This window comes from Schistocerca nitens, chromosome 2 (assembly GCF_023898315.1).
Source record: "Schistocerca nitens isolate TAMUIC-IGC-003100 chromosome 2, iqSchNite1.1, whole genome shotgun sequence".
In the NCBI taxonomy this organism is placed as follows: Eukaryota; Metazoa; Arthropoda; class Insecta; order Orthoptera; family Acrididae; genus Schistocerca; species Schistocerca nitens.
In genome coordinates this window covers 131,421,298-131,437,037 of record NC_064615.1, presented here as the reverse complement: position 1 = coordinate 131,437,037, position 15,740 = coordinate 131,421,298, and the positions used below count along the sequence as shown (strand labels likewise).

General features: G+C 42.4%; 1 long non-coding RNA gene across 1 annotated transcript in view; it reads left to right on the top strand.

Moving 5' to 3' along the window:
* The window catches only part of LOC126235824 (uncharacterized), a 232,154-nt gene extending 216,639 nt beyond the window's left edge, over positions 1 to 15,515 (top strand). The window contains exon 3 of the long non-coding RNA XR_007544817.1: positions 15,389 to 15,515. This is a non-coding gene — a long non-coding RNA (uncharacterized LOC126235824). The remainder of the gene's footprint in view (positions 1 to 15,388) is intronic.
* The last annotated feature ends 225 nt before the right edge of the window (positions 15,516 to 15,740 follow it).

Here is a 15,740-nt window from a genome sequence, read left to right as displayed (position 1 = left end):
TATCAGCTTTAGTGATCGTCTTCTCGTATGGAAGAGTGAAAGTTATTCGTTTTGGATGTGAAGTTAGCAGATGGTAGTGGAATCCTTTTGCTTTTGTTACCCCAGGATTTATGTATTTAACATATTTCTGCAGAAAAATCACTCTAGGGAATAATATTAGACACTACGATGTATTAAATTTTCACAAGATTGAGATGTACAGTTCTTTTAAAAGGCCAGTATGAACCTAGTACTCATTTCCTTCAACGAGAATGCTACGAGACGGAACACAAAAAGCTATGCGCGTGCACACGCTGATCTCTTTGGAGCAGGGTTATTAAACGCTTTGGAGCCAGTTAAAAGAATTTCCTTTTAACAGTCGAAACTAGTTGTAACCTTGCATTGACCGCTACTCCAATAGCTTTCACCCAGCCTCAAACCACAGGAACTGAAAAATGCGTGCATCGAAAGCATTCGCGTGGTTCCAACGGTTGCAACTGAACCTAGCGATAACATAGGAGCTTTGCTGGCAACCGATGTTCGGTGAGCACGACGTTGTCAGTGGAGGTGAACGGAGGGAGTCGCCACAGCTCCATTTTCTTCCTAACGTTCACGTAACGTCTTACGGCATGGTGTGGTAAAGCAGTTGTTCCTATGGGATCTTATGTTGTTGTATCGTAAAACAATACGTGTTAGAAAGAAAAAAACACTACAATGCTCTTAAATACCAGCATATTGCGAAATTGTGTTTCCCTGGTGGGCTATGGCGAAATTTGTCGAAGTTCTCTGGTTTTCATTCATCACATAAAGAATATTTAAAAAAAAAAGTATCACATACTGCTAGAGGTGGCAGCACTGGTAAACACTAGGAGAAATGTTCCAATTATGATATGTCTACAGACGAATACCTGTTGAGATTTGGGCCAGTCTGCCTTCTTATTCCCGTCTGTTTTTTACGTACATCCTTCAGACTTTCTTCTCAATGAATCTCGCATTATTTGGAATACACACGAATCAATTTGGATTGTTTCACGTGCATCGGTTGCACGTTCCTGAAACACCTGCTCATGTCGATAGGCTGGCCATACACCAATTTCTCGAAATGTACCCGCAACCAGATATCCGAAGGAGAGGCCATAGCCACAGCCAATGAAACATAGCATTGAGGTACTATGCCACGATCCGTTGAAAACAGGGTGGTTGCCCAGCCATGCAACATCACTGTTGTCTTTCGCCGGCCGTTGTGGCCGAGCGGTTCTAGGCGCTTCAGTCCGGAACCGCGCGACCGCTACGGTCGCAGGTTCGAATCCTGCTCGGGCATGGATGTGTGTGATGTCCTTAGGTTAGTTGGGTTTAAGTAGTTATAAGTTCTAGGGGACTGATGACCCCAGATGTTAAGTTCCATAGTGCTCAGAGCCATTTGAACCATTTTGTTGTCTTTCTGAAAGGTTGCGTTTTCCTATGGTGCTCGTAATTTATCGCGTATAACTCGTTAAACTCAATGCTACAGTGTACTGACGTGTAAGTCTGTCAGAGACAAATCCTGCCCAAAAATTGATGCTAAAGCGATCCTGATGCCTATCTTTGTGATTTCCCGAGGATTGGGATCTGCCCGCGCATGCGTATTGTGGTAGTTTACTATGCTGCAAAAGTAAGACGGCATACACGAACAAATACTACACATTACTCGTCACAAGTAAAGCGGCTTATGTCTCAACAGGTATTGATCTCCGGGTATGTAATTATAGGAACTTTTCTTCGAGTATTTACGAATATTACGTCCTGTAGGACACTTTTCTTTAAACACTCTCTATGGCACTGAAAACAGCTTCCAGTCGTCTCGGTATGGATAAATATATGTCCTGTACCGTTTTCTGGGGAATGTTATACCATACCTCTTACAAACCACTGGTAAGTTCAAGGAACAATGATGGAGGTGGATAGCGATGACGCAGCCTACTCTCCAAAGTAGATCACAAAGTACCAAGAATATTGAGAACTGACGACTATAATGGCCAGGGGAGAGGCAACAATTCATCTTTGGTCTCAGAAAACTAGTCGTGGACGATACGATCTATGTGAACAGGGGCACTGTCGTCTTGAACACAGCTCAACCATTGGGTAGCAAGCATTGTACGATTGGACGGACAAGATCAGCCAAAGTGGTCGCATAATCCTTGACAGTAGTGCGACCTTGCAGAAGCCCATGGAATAAAACGACATGGATGTCCAAATTATCACCGACTACTCACCATGGGCCGGCCGAAGTGGCCGTGCGGTTAAAGGCGCTGCAGTCTGGAACCGCAAGACCGCTACGGTCGCAGGTTCGAATCCTGCCTCGGGCATGGATGTTTGTGATGTCCTTAGGTTAGTTAGGTTTAACTAGTTCTAAGTTCTAGGGGACTAATGACCTCAGCAGTTGAGTCCCATAGTGCTCAGAGCCACTACTCACCATGTTTCACTGCCGCTACGTAAACTCGTCCAGAAGTTGACCAAGTGTGAAACAAGACTCGTCCGCCTAGTGACTTTGGCCCGTTTCTCCATAGTCCTGGACGGCCGCGGTGGTCTAGCGGTTCTAGACGCTCAGTCCGGAACCGCGCGACTGCTACGGTCGCAGGTTCGAATCCTGCCTCGGGGATGGATGTGTGTGATGTCCTTAGGTTAGTTAGGTTTCAGTAGTTCTAAGTCTAGGGGACTGATGACCTCAGATGTTAAGTCCCATAGTGCTCAGAGCCATTTGAACCATTTTTTCCATAGTCCTGATTTATGTCTTCGGCACCACGTTTTCCTGTTACTGGCATTTGCATCGCTGATGCGTGGCTTTCGAGTTCGCCTTAGATTCTACATCTACATCTACGTGATCACTCTGCTATTCACAATAAAGTGCCTGGCAGAGGATTCAATGAACCACCTTGAAGCTGTCTCTGTACCGTTCCACTCTCGAACGGCACGCGGGAAAAAGAAGCACTTAAATTTTTCTATGCGAGCCCTGATTTCTCTTATTTTATCGTGATGATCATTTCTCTCTATGTAGGTGGGTGCCTACAGAATGTTTTCGCAATCGGAGGAGAAAATTGGTGATTGAAATTTCATGAGAAGATCCCGTCGCAAAGAAAAACGCCTTTGTTTTAATGATTGCCACTCCAATTCACGTATCATGTCTGTGACACTATCTCCCCTATTTCGCGATAATACAGAACGAGCTGCCCTTCTTTGTACTTTTTCTATTTCATCCGCCAGTCCCACCTGATACGGATCCCACACCGCACAGCAATACTCCAGAATAGAGCGGACAAGCGTCGCGTAAGCAGACTCTTTAGTAGATCTGTTGCACCTTCTAAGTGTTCTGCCAATGAATCGCGGTCTTTGGTTTGCTCTACCCACAATATTATCTACGTGATCGTTACAATTTAAGTTATTTGTAATTGTTATCCCTAAGTATTTAGCTGAATTTACAGCCTTCAGATTTGTTTGACTTATCGCGTAATCGAAATTCAGCTGATTTCTTTTAGTACTCATGTGAATAACTTCACACTTTTCTTTATTCAGGGTCAACTGCCACTTTTCGCACCATACTGATATCTTACCTGAATCATTTTGCAAGTCGTTTTGATCATCTGATGACTTTACAAGACGGTAAATGACAGCATCGTCTGCAAACAAGCTAAGACGGCTACTCAGATTGTCTACTATGTCGTTAATATAGACCAGGAATAATAGAGGGCCTACAACACTTCCTTGGGGAACGCTGGATATTACTTCTGTTTTACTCGATGACTTTCCGTCTATTACTACGAACTGTGGCCCTTCTGACAGGAAATCACGAATCCCGTCGCACAACTGAGGCGATACTCCGTAGGCACGCAGTTTGGTTAGAAGACGCTTGTGAGGAACGGTGTCGAAAGCATTCTGGAAACCTAAGACTATGGAATCAATTTGACATCCCCTGTCGATAGCACTTATTACTTCATGAGTATGGGAGCTCTCTTCGTGTGCGTGTTGGTGCTGACAGGGTTCTGACGTTCAGTTCTCCTGTGACTTTTGTAGCTGCCGTCCTCTAATTTTTCGACATAATCATGTTGAATGACCGTCTGTCGCAATCGTTAACTCACACCTTTGCTCGCGTTGTGACTTAGAGGCTGATATTTTCAGCTTCCCTAGATGTGGTATAAATCTTCGATACGGTGCCTCTTGATTCACCAAACATTTCGGCTGCCTTAGTTACCCAAGTACCCACCGTACGAGCACCGACAATTTGCCCACGTTCGCATTTACATATGAATTCACAACTACATACGACACCGTTCTGACCACGAGCGACACTTGCAACGTGTTGAGGACATTGCACAAGTGCTTTTCACAGTCAAATACAACAGTGCAAGCTGCAGGCTTGGACAGCATCTGCATTTTTGTTCTAGGCAGGCATTTCGCACGCTGTTTTCATATTTTTGTCCAACCTCCGTATAGTCATACTGAAGGTTGTGGCAGCTCGCAACCACTGAAACGTCTTTGTAAAGTCGTTTCATAAGACGCATGTCGAATTCGGTACAACCTATTCATTTTACTACCTGATTTTAGCTCAATTCATGAACTCTTCCAGAAAGACTGAGCACTCAAATAAGGCCTTTTGATTATTATATGTGTGTTTTAATGTGGGTTTCGGTTTTGTTTTGTGGGAATCGCTGTATTGGTCATCGTCTGCTGGGAGCAGACAATGTTGCTTGTCGTTCAAAGGATAGCACAGGATGACCAACTTAGGTTTCCAATACCTGAACCATCTTAGTCGAGGGCTGTGTCGAAGGCTGTTTTTGTGTGTGAGGTTGGTGACGGAGGGCTACCCCTCTGGTAGCTTCCGCTGCACGAGGAGCTAGATAATCTTGAAAGAGCAGCACTCTTCGGTGAACGCTTGGTGAGTACGGATCGTAGCTCTTGAGGGGGGTTTCAGGTGATAGGAAACAGGTTGAGTTAGGACTTCGTTATGTTTAACTGTTGAAATACTTAAGAAGTTCAGCTTAACTGAAGCGTGTGAACCGAGTTATTTTTTTAATGATTTTTAATCTTATAATTTGTGGAAATTGCTGTTGTCTTTGTGTGTCGATTTTGTGCCACGTGTTTGGTAATCAATGACCCTTCTGGTCCACCGCGGCACCGCAATAGGCTTTATTTTAACAATTTGCTTGTTCTATATCCGTTCTTTCGTGCGCTTTCTACAAAGCAGCACAACAGTTTGAGTCAGAATGCACCACGTGCTCTAGTCCGGCCGTTTGCAAGCAGCAGACGCAGTTAGCATGTTAAATAATTATCGCACAGCCATGTGTATTGGTTAAACCTCTGTCCAAAATAGTGCATGCGTAGAATCGTAATGCAAATCTCACTGAGATATTTTTATGGTATTAATGCAAAGGAGATGATAGTATAATGGTCTCCCACCCCCGTCTTCTGTGTTTCATCTTGCTGTAGTTAAATTGTGCTCTGTTTCATTCTCACGTAATTCTTATTTATATATTTCGAGTCAGGCACCAGTTATGTGTAGTTAGGATGTGCAACCAAATATTTAGTTACAATAAATAATTTACGTGAAAGATAAATTCTTTGGTGTCGATCTTACCCCCTTATTCTGATTTCCATTCCTGAATTAATCAAGTTGCTTCATGCACGACATGGAGTGCTATTTATCTAGCTGCTTAAAGAAATTTGCGTACTTGTAATTAAATTATTAAAGTAATTAAACTAATAATTTTGCAGCTCCATTTTTTCTAAATGGTTAGGAAGGGCTTGGGCTGGTGGTGACCCCGAATTTCTGAATTTTTATCATTATTTGTGTGAGAGAAGCAGCTAGAAATGCGAGATAACGTATATGGCTCGATGAGAAACGTCGTAAACATAGTAATACGTTACACCACTAATTCGCAAAGTTATCTCTGAACCAGTTCGACTGTGGGCTGATACTTACTGGAAAGTTCCTGCTTCTACTATAGTTTACTTTCACTCACATTACTTTTCGTTATTAACTGTGGTGCGACAGGTATATGGCTAGCGCTATGTTAAGTATGAGACTGAAATGGCCAAGTTTGAGATCACTGATTTTTTGGTGATTTTTGCCGGAACTGTAGAAAACCTAATACCACGTACAGATTTCCTGGAGCGAGCGCTGACTGTCCCATGTGGTCCTCCTTCACCCTCGCCCACCTTCCACCCACAACACGCGTGGGAGGTCTGGCCGCCCGCAGCGGCGTGTTTCATGTGCTGATCCCCGTGGAGGTCGCGGAACGGCTGTGCCGAACTCGGCTGAACCTCGTGTTTTTGCTGTGCGGCCGCCTGCGGCGTCGGACGTTCCCTGGGGGCGGGGCTGGAGCATCCCATCCAGCCCGTCAGTGGTCTTCAGAGAGACAGCAGGTCCCCGTCACTCAGCTGACAGGGCGGGGGGGGGGGGGGGGAGGGGGACACCGCGGGGCGAAAAACCTGAGCACTCAGCCATCTGAGATGAGATGTCGCCGGGCACCCTACGCCGTCCGTCTTCTGGCGAAGTGGACGTCCAACCTTTCGGTGTTTGCCAACGTAGCGGCTCTTGGTGGTCCAGTGTGAATGCTGGCCAGACGACAAAGGAAGCAGAAACTGCAAACAGACGAATTATGACATCCGCACGGGGCCACAGCCAACGGAACAAAAACTAGTCGCGTGATAGTTCGTTTGTGTAGAAACTGTAATCAGTCGCTTCTTTTTTATTGGTGAGTTGGTCACTTAAGGATGACGCTACAACTTCATTTTGTCCTCTTTATCTGGAGCTTCCTCTGTTTCCAATACTCCTTCATTACTTCACTAATCTGTTCCTTTTGTTCTTACATCCATCTTCTTCCGCTGATTGTAGCCCTTCATTAGAATTGAAACCTTCCTAAACTTTGTTTTCTGTTTCGAAGCTTGTGTCGTTCTAATATGAGTACTTTTGGTTTGTTAGACCTCTCAGGGCTTTTCCGAGCTTCCTTAATCCACATCGTGGTGGTCTTCCTGTTCCTGAGGTAATCAAATATTTGTTTGTATAGTCTATTTGTGTCCATTCTGCACAGTTGTCCAACAAAGATCAACTTCCTTTTCCTCACAGTCTCCGAGTTTTACTCCACATTCTTTTACACTTCTTGACTGTCCTGAACTTTACAGCTGCGGTCAGTCTCGATTACACTCATGAGATTTTGTGCGGTTATGCTTCCCGCAATCTCTAACTTCACTGGCTTGTAGTCCTGCTTCTTCTATACTGTTTCTTCTTTAATTTCACAATCCTGGGTTTATTGACTGCAATTCTACAGGTAACAACATCTTTGGCCTACATTTTCAATTACACTAATCTTCTGCAGCAAAAAGCTATCATGTCACAGAATTTGTACCAACCAGACGTCTCGTCTCTTCTTAATCATATGAAACAGCCCTCGGTTTTCTTTAGTTCCCTAGAGGAAACTTCCATTTAAATTAACTTCCCATGGGATACTGAATATCCTTTTGAAGCAACACATTTAGAACCCTTGAATCCGTCTCATTTCGTCCACCACATATGTTCAGGACTCTCCCCCATAAAAAAAAGCACCCACCAGCTACATGCCTTGTTTTCCAGCGGCAGACTATGTGTGTTTGCTGTGAGAATTCTTTTCCTTTAACAGAGTGCTGCCTTGGCCTAATTTATTCTGCATCTTTCTGCTGTCCTGTGCTATCGCTATGTTTTCCAAATGGACACCTGTTCAGCGATGGATTTACAAGCGCACTGTGTTTTCTAACGAACGATATTCTCTTTCTCAACCACTTTATTTTGATTGTTTTCCAAAAGACATAGGAAGGGGTATTACGTTTTTATTGCACCCAAATAAATCCTACGTAGTAACTTTCTACGAACCATGTATTCATTTCCATTGAAAGCGCCACATTTCATAATCACTGTGCACAAGATGCAATGAAGGAAGACTGGAGCTTGTCGCACCATCTATGTTGATATTTTCAAAGATGGTGCTGGGATAGGGCAAGCACTGACAAAAAAATCGTTTCTTCGCGATTCAAGGGAGTCCTCCCGCGATTCGTCTTGATCCATCTAAAGAAACCACGGAAAAGCTAAAGCAAGTTGCCCTAAATTGTGTATCAACACTCTCTAAAGTGAATCGTTTGCGCCACCTCGGTTGGTACACAATCGGCCTTTAAAAAGACGATGGGTAACGAGAAACGAGAACATACCCACTAATTACTATAGTAACACAGTAATGCGATTTAAGTATAACTGCCTATAGACGATTTGTAAATACGCCCATTAAAACTGCAACACCGTGAAGGATACGCAAAATATTAGTGTTCCATCGCTACTGAAGCAGGTAGGAGTGACGACACCTACAATCCGTTTTAAGGACAGAATATGCTATGGGCATTTTTGAGAAACCGCATTTTAGTGCCGGTTGTTTATGAGAAGATCGTGTTATGACTCGTGTAATAAGGAACGAAGTCTAAGTGACAAAATTCATAGGATACCTCCTAATATAGCTTCGGACCTCCTTTCACTCGGCGGAGTGCAACAACTCAAAGTGATATGGATTCAATAAGTCGTTGGAAGTCCTTTGGAGAGTATTGACCATGCCACCTCTATAGTCGTCTATAATAGCTGAAGTGTTTCTAGTGCAGGATTTTGTGCACAAATCGACCTCTCGACTATTTTTCATAAATGTTCGATGTCAGGCGATCTGGGTGGCCAGATCATTCACTCAATAAATAAATAAATAAATAAATAAAAAATTGTCCAGAATGTTATTCAAACCAATTGCGAACTACCGTGACCCAGTGACATGACATCGTTTTTTGCGAACATAAGTTGGTAAATGGCTGCAAATGGCCTCCAGGTATCCGAACATAGCAATTTACAGTCAATGATCGATTGAGTTGAACCAGGGGACCCGCTCCATGTAAATACAGCCCACAGATTTATGGACCCACCATCTGCTTTCACAGTGCCTGGTTGACGACCTGGGTCCATGGTTTCGTGGGATCTGCACCAGACTCGAATCCTACGATGAGCTCTTACCGATTACAACCGGGTTTCATCCAACCACGTCACGGTTTTCCAGTCGTCTAGGATCCAATCGATAATTTCACGAGCCCAGAAGAAGCGCTGCATGCGATGTTGTGCTGTCAGCAAAGGCACTCGCCTCGGTTGTCTGCCGATACAGCCGATTAACGCCAGATGTCACCACACTATCCTCACGGATACGTTCGTCGAACGTCCCAAATTAATTTCTGCATTATATCACGCATCCTTGCACGTCTGTTAGCACTGACAGCTCAACGCAAGCGCCGCTGCTCACGGTCATTAAGTGAAGGCCGTCCACCAGTGTGCTGTACCTGTTGAGAGGTAACGCCTGAAATCTGGTATTCTCGGCACACTCTTGACTCTCTGCATATCGCAATATTTAATTGCCTAATGATTTCTGAAATAGAACGTCCCATGCCTCTTGCTCCAACTACCATTCTATGTTCAAAGTCTGGAAATTTCTGTCGTGCGGCCATCATCACGCCAGAAAACTTTTCACATGCATCACATGAGTACAAATGAAAGCTCCCCCATTGCACTGTCCTTTTATGCCTTGTGTGCGCGATACTAGCGCTATCTGCATACGTGCATATCGCTGTCCCACGAGTTTTGCCACCCCAGAGCATACGGGACTGTAGCCCATAATGCGCCAGCTTTATCTGCAGCTAACGCTAATGCAACGAATGACTGCGGCCGATTCGTTTGCAGAGCGTTATAGGCGCAGCCACGTAGGACAAGAAGTGAGCATGTCCGACGTATTATTTACAATGGTGGACGATGAGAAACTGGTAGAATGGATAAAAAAAAAACCTTGCATCTAAGTTGTATACTTACCGCTATACGAAGACCAAACTATGATGAATAATGCTTCGAGACAAACTGCAGAATTCGTGGAGAAAACAAGTAAGAACAGTACCGTATACGAGGTGCGACAATAAAGTAATGAGACTGACACGGATCGGAGCGTGGAATGTCAGATCCCTTAATCGAGTAGGTAGGTTAGAAAATTTAAAGAGGGAAATGGATAGGTTAAAATTAGATATAGTAGGAATTAGTGAAGTTCGCTGGCAGGAGGAACCAGACATTTGGTCAGGCGAATACAGGGTTATAAATACAAAATCAAATAGGGGTAATGCAGGAGTCGGTTTAATAATGAATAAAAAAATAAGAGTGCGCGTAAGCTACTACAAACAGCATAGTGAACGCATTATTGTGTCCAAGATAGACTCGAAGCCCACGCCTACTACGGTAGTACAAGTTTATATGCAAACTAGCTCTGCAGATGACGAACAAATTGAAGAAATATATGATGAAATAAAAGAAATTATTCAGATAGTGAAGGGAGACGAAAATTTAAAAGTCGTGGGGGATGGAATTCGGTAGTAGGAAAAGGGAGAGAAGGAAACATAGTAGGTGAATTTGGATTGGGGCTAAGAAATGAAAGAGGAATCCGACTGGTAGAATTTTGCACAGAGCACAACTTAATTATAGCTAACACTTGGTTCAAGAATCATAAAAAAGGTTGTATACATGGAAGAAGCCTGGAGATACTGACAGGTTTCAGATACATTATGTAATGGTAAGACAGAGATTTAAGAACCAGGTTTTAAATTGTAAGACATTTCCAGGGGCAGATGTGGACTCTGACCACAATCTATTGGTTATGAACTGTAGATTAAAACTGAAGAAACTGCAAAAAGGTGGGAATTTAAGGAGATGGGACCTGGATAAACTGAAAGAACCAGAGGTTGTAAAGAATTTCAGCTAGAGCATAATGGAACAATTGACAGAAATGGGGGAAAGAAATGCAGTAGAAGAAGAATGGGTAGCTTTGAGAGATGAAGTAGTTAAGGCAGCAGAGGATGAAGTAGGTAAAAAGACAAGGGCTAGTAGAAACCCTTGGGTAACAGAAGAAATATTGAATTTAATTGATGAAAGGAGAAAATATAAAAATGCAGTAAATGAAGCAGGCAAAAAGGAATACAAACGTCTCAAAAATGAGATCGACAGGAAGTGCAAAATGGCTAAGCAGGGATGGCTAGAGGATATATGTAAGGATGAACAGGCTTATCTCACTAGGGGTAAGATAGATACTGCCTACAGGAAAATTAAAGAGACCTTTGAAGAAAAGAGAACCACTCAAGAGCTCAGATGGAAACCCAGTTCTAAGCAAAGAAGGGAAAGCAGAAAGGTGGAAGGAGTATGTAGAGGGTCTATACAAGGGCGATGTACTTGAGGACAATGTTATGAAAATGGAAGAGGATGTAGATGAAGATGAAATGGGAGATACGATACTGCGTGAAGAGTTTGACAGAGCATTGAACGACCTGAGTCGAAACAAGGCCCAGGGAGTATACTACATTCTATTAGAACTACTGATGGCCTTGGGAGAGCCAGTCCTGACAAAACTCTACCATCTGGTGAGCAAGATGTATGAGACAGGCGAAATACCCTCAGACTTCAAGAAGAATATAATAATTCCAATCCCAAGGAAAGAAGGTGTTGACAGATGTGAAAATTACTGAACAATCAGTTTAATAAGTCACGGAAGCAAAATACTAACGCGAATTCTTTACAGACGAATGGAAAAAGTGGTAGAAGCCGACCTCGGGGAAGATCAGTTTTGATTCCGTAAAAATGTTGGAACACGTGAGGCAATACTGACCCTACGACTTATCTTAGAAGCTAGATTAAGGAAAGGTAAACCTACGTTTCTAGCATTTGTAGACTTTGAGAAAGCTTTTGACAATGTTGACTGGAATACTCTCTTCCAAATTCTGAAGGTGGCAGGGGTAAAATACAGGGAACAAAAGGGTATTTACAATTTGTACAGAAACCAGATGGCAATTATAAGAGTCGAGGGACATGAAAGGGAAGCAGTGGTTGGAAAGGGAGTGAGACAGGGTTGTAACCTCTCCCCGATGTTATTCAATCTGTATATTGAGCAAGCAGTGAAGGAAACAAAAGAAAAATTCGGAGTGGGTATTAAAATCCATCGAAATGGTTCAAATGGCTCTGAGCACTATGGGACTCAACTGCTGAGGTCATTAGTCCCCTAGAACTTAGAACTAGTTAAACCTAACTAACCTAAGGACATCACAAACATCCATGCCCGAGGCAGGATTCGAACCTGCGACCGTAGCGGTCTTGCGGTTCCAGACTGCAGCGCCTTTAACCGCACGGCCACTTCGGCCGGCAAAATCCATCGAGAAGAAATAAAAACGTTGAGGTTCGTCGATGACATTGTAATTCTGTCAGACACAGCAAAGGACTTGGAAGAGCAGTTGAACGGAATGGACAGTGTCTTGAAAGGAGGATATAAGATGAACATCAACAAAAGCAAAACGAGGATAATGGAATGTAGTCGAATTAAGTCGGTTGATGCTGATGGAATTAGATTAGGAAATGAGGCACTTAAAGTAGTAAAGGAGTTTTGTTATTTGGGGAGCAAAATAAGTGATGATGGTCGAAGTAGAGAGGATATAAAATGTAGACTGGGAATGGCAAGCAATGCGTTTCTGAAGAAGAGAAATTTGTTAACATCGAATATAGATTTAAGTGTCAGGAAGTCGTTTCTGAAAGTATTTGTATGGAGTGTAGCCATGTATGGAAGTGAAACGTGGACGAGAAATAGTTTGGACAAGAAGAGAATAGAAGCTTCCGAAATGTGGTGCTACAGAAGAATGCTGAAGATTAGATGGGTAGATCATATAACTAATGTGGAGGTATTGAATAGAATTGGGGAGAAGAGAAGTTTGTGGCACAACTTGAGTAGAAGTAGGGATCGGTTTGTAGGACATGTTCTGAGGCATCAAGGGATTACCAATTTAGTATTGGAGGTTCAGCGTGGAGGGTAAAAATCGTAGAGACCAAGAGATGAATACACTAAACAGATTCATAAGGATGTACGTTGCAGTAGATACTGGGAGATGAAGAAGCTTGCGCAGGATAGAGTAGCATGGAGAGCTGCATCAAACCAGTCTCAGGACTGTAGACCACAACAACAACAACGTGAAAAAAATTGTTGCTTACCGTTTTAGTCATGTTTAGTGTTATCTCTTTCTCATTGCACACAGTTTTTCCATTGCTTCAGCCACTGGAACATTTCTAGAACTCATCTTCTGCAATATGCTTCAAGACCCTCGTCACAGCTTTTTGTATATCTTGTGTTTTTTGAAAATGGTGTCCCTCGACCGCTGTTTTGACTCTTGGAAACAAAAAAATGTGGCAAAGAGCGATATCTGGTGAAAAAGGTGGCTGTGGTTGTAGTGAAATTTGTTTTGAGTTAAAAATTGCTGTACTGACAGAGCAGTATGGGATGGCACATTACGCGATCTTTGTCACACCAAGATCTTCAGTTATTATTAGACGAACCGTTTCTCGATTGATATTCAGTTCTTCTGCAATCATTTTCACCGATAATCTTCGATCAGATCGTACGAGTTCACGCACCCTGGCCAAGCTGACATCCGTCCATGAGGTTGATGGTCGTCCACTGCGGTCTTCGTCTTCAACATTCGTTCTGCCTTCACTAAACATTTTATGCCAACGAAAACCTTGAGCTGTTGACATAACCTCATCTCCAAAAGCCTTCTGAAGCTTACCGTAAGTTGTAGTCGCGTTTTCACCTAATTTAACGCAAAAAGAAGTGGCATACCTTTGTGCAATATTATGCGGTTCCATTTCCGTGACGAGAGACACAAACACGTGTTAACTTATTACAGCAGAACTCACTACTCAGTAGTTGCATTGATGTGCCGCTTGGACTAGAAGCAGCTTGTAGGCCAAGGTCAAAGATATTGTGCCTACGCAAGCCTGCAGGATTGCCACATCTTACAAAGATAATCAGTCTCATTATTTTATTCTCGCACATCGTGTTTTCGTTTCGTCATATCGTTTCTTAGTTTATTTTCAGGCAAATGTGAATATTGCAATAAACAAAAAGTTTATTTTTGCACTATTACCTTTGTTATTCTTGTATTATTATAATAATGAAGCGTACAAAAAGCAAATATCAGAAACTGCTCTATATTATATAGGTTTAATTTATATATATATATATATATATATATATATATATATATATATATATATATATGCTTATGTATTTTCAAAAAGACTCTGTAACGCTATGAAGTTCGAAGCCTACTGAGTCCTCTTAGGCGGGCCGGAGTGGCCGAGCGGTTCTAGGCGCTACACTCTGGAACCACGCGACCGCTACGGTCGCAGGTTCGAAACCTTCCTCGGGCATGGATGTGTGTGATGTCCTTAGGTTAGATAGGTTTAAGTAGTTCTAAGTTCTAGGGGACTGATGACCTCAGAAGTTAAGTCCCGTAGTGCTCAGAGCCATTTGAACCATTTTTTGAGTCCTCTTAACTTAATTACTTTGACATGGTATTGTCCCTGCATCTACGCGGCTGCTGAAATTATCTGTAAATGAATCTCGCACAGGAAGTCTTTCAACGTGTGAATAACCTCCACTGCTTGTTAATGATCCAAGATCTGCAGTAGATGCTGCTTAATTCAAAAGGAGGCTGGTTATATTTATCTAAGACTGTATCTCTAAGTAAACTGTGTAAACAGGAAGCAACAATAATCAATTTATCGGTCGTTTCTGGCTTTAGACTGGGTGACGAATATAATAAGCAAAATATTTGAGTTAACAGAGCGAAGGCATTTTCAGAAACTCTACGAGCTCTTGAATGACGATAGTGAAAACCAAACTTTGTTAATCAGTACTAGCAATTCGGCGAGAGAAAAGTTTCAACACCTTGCGATGTAATGGAAATGCCTCGTCGCCTACAAAACCACATATCACTACTAGGTCCGAATTCGGTAGTTTAGTAGGCGTTGTAAATATCTTACCACTTCCAAATTATTATTATTACTTTTGCCCAAAATTCCACTGTCGCCTTCCTGCCCGTATGGCCAGACATCAACGAAAATCAATTTGCAGTTCACGTCAACCACAGTAACAAGAACGCTAGAGAAAAAAATGTATAAGTGTAATACAATAAACCTGGTTGCTCAGGGGGAAAAATTCGCACATGTTTTGCATCGATGGCACCAACATTGTTAGGAAATTGCCACTTTTCTTCAAATTCTTTACATTTTGATTTTAAGTGATCAGTGGGATCGTTGGCAAAAGGATCGGCTCTAATTCCTTCCGTAGCACTAGTAACACAACTCGTAAGACGTTGCCAACGTAACTAGAAGATATTCTGAACGCAAATGTCAAAGACATAAAAATTTCTTCTGTTGCCTTAAATTTAAAAACAAAATAAAAATAATATAAATGTAATTTTCAAAATTACTACTAATACTATAATAATTATTTAATTAAATTGTTTGTTTTAGGGAAGATTGCAAGGAAAGGTGGCGCGACATTAAGTACACACATAAAAAAAGGCAGAGGAAAGAAAAAAGTATTGGAAGTTCTACTTGCGCTAAAGACACTGAATGGGGACTGACTGATATGTTCTCGTTTTTACACAAAGTGCATCAGAAGTGAAAGTAAGTTCCAACTCTGTCTGCCCGTTTTCCTTACTTTTCACTCCGTTAAATTTTTATTATTTATATTAAATTATTTTTATAATATATTTCACAGAAATACATCCATCGTTGAGGGAGATGAAGTGCAAAGTTCACGTGAAGCGAGATACAGAGAGGTGTGCCAAACTTCGTCCAGCAACGATGTTTCTCCAGAAAA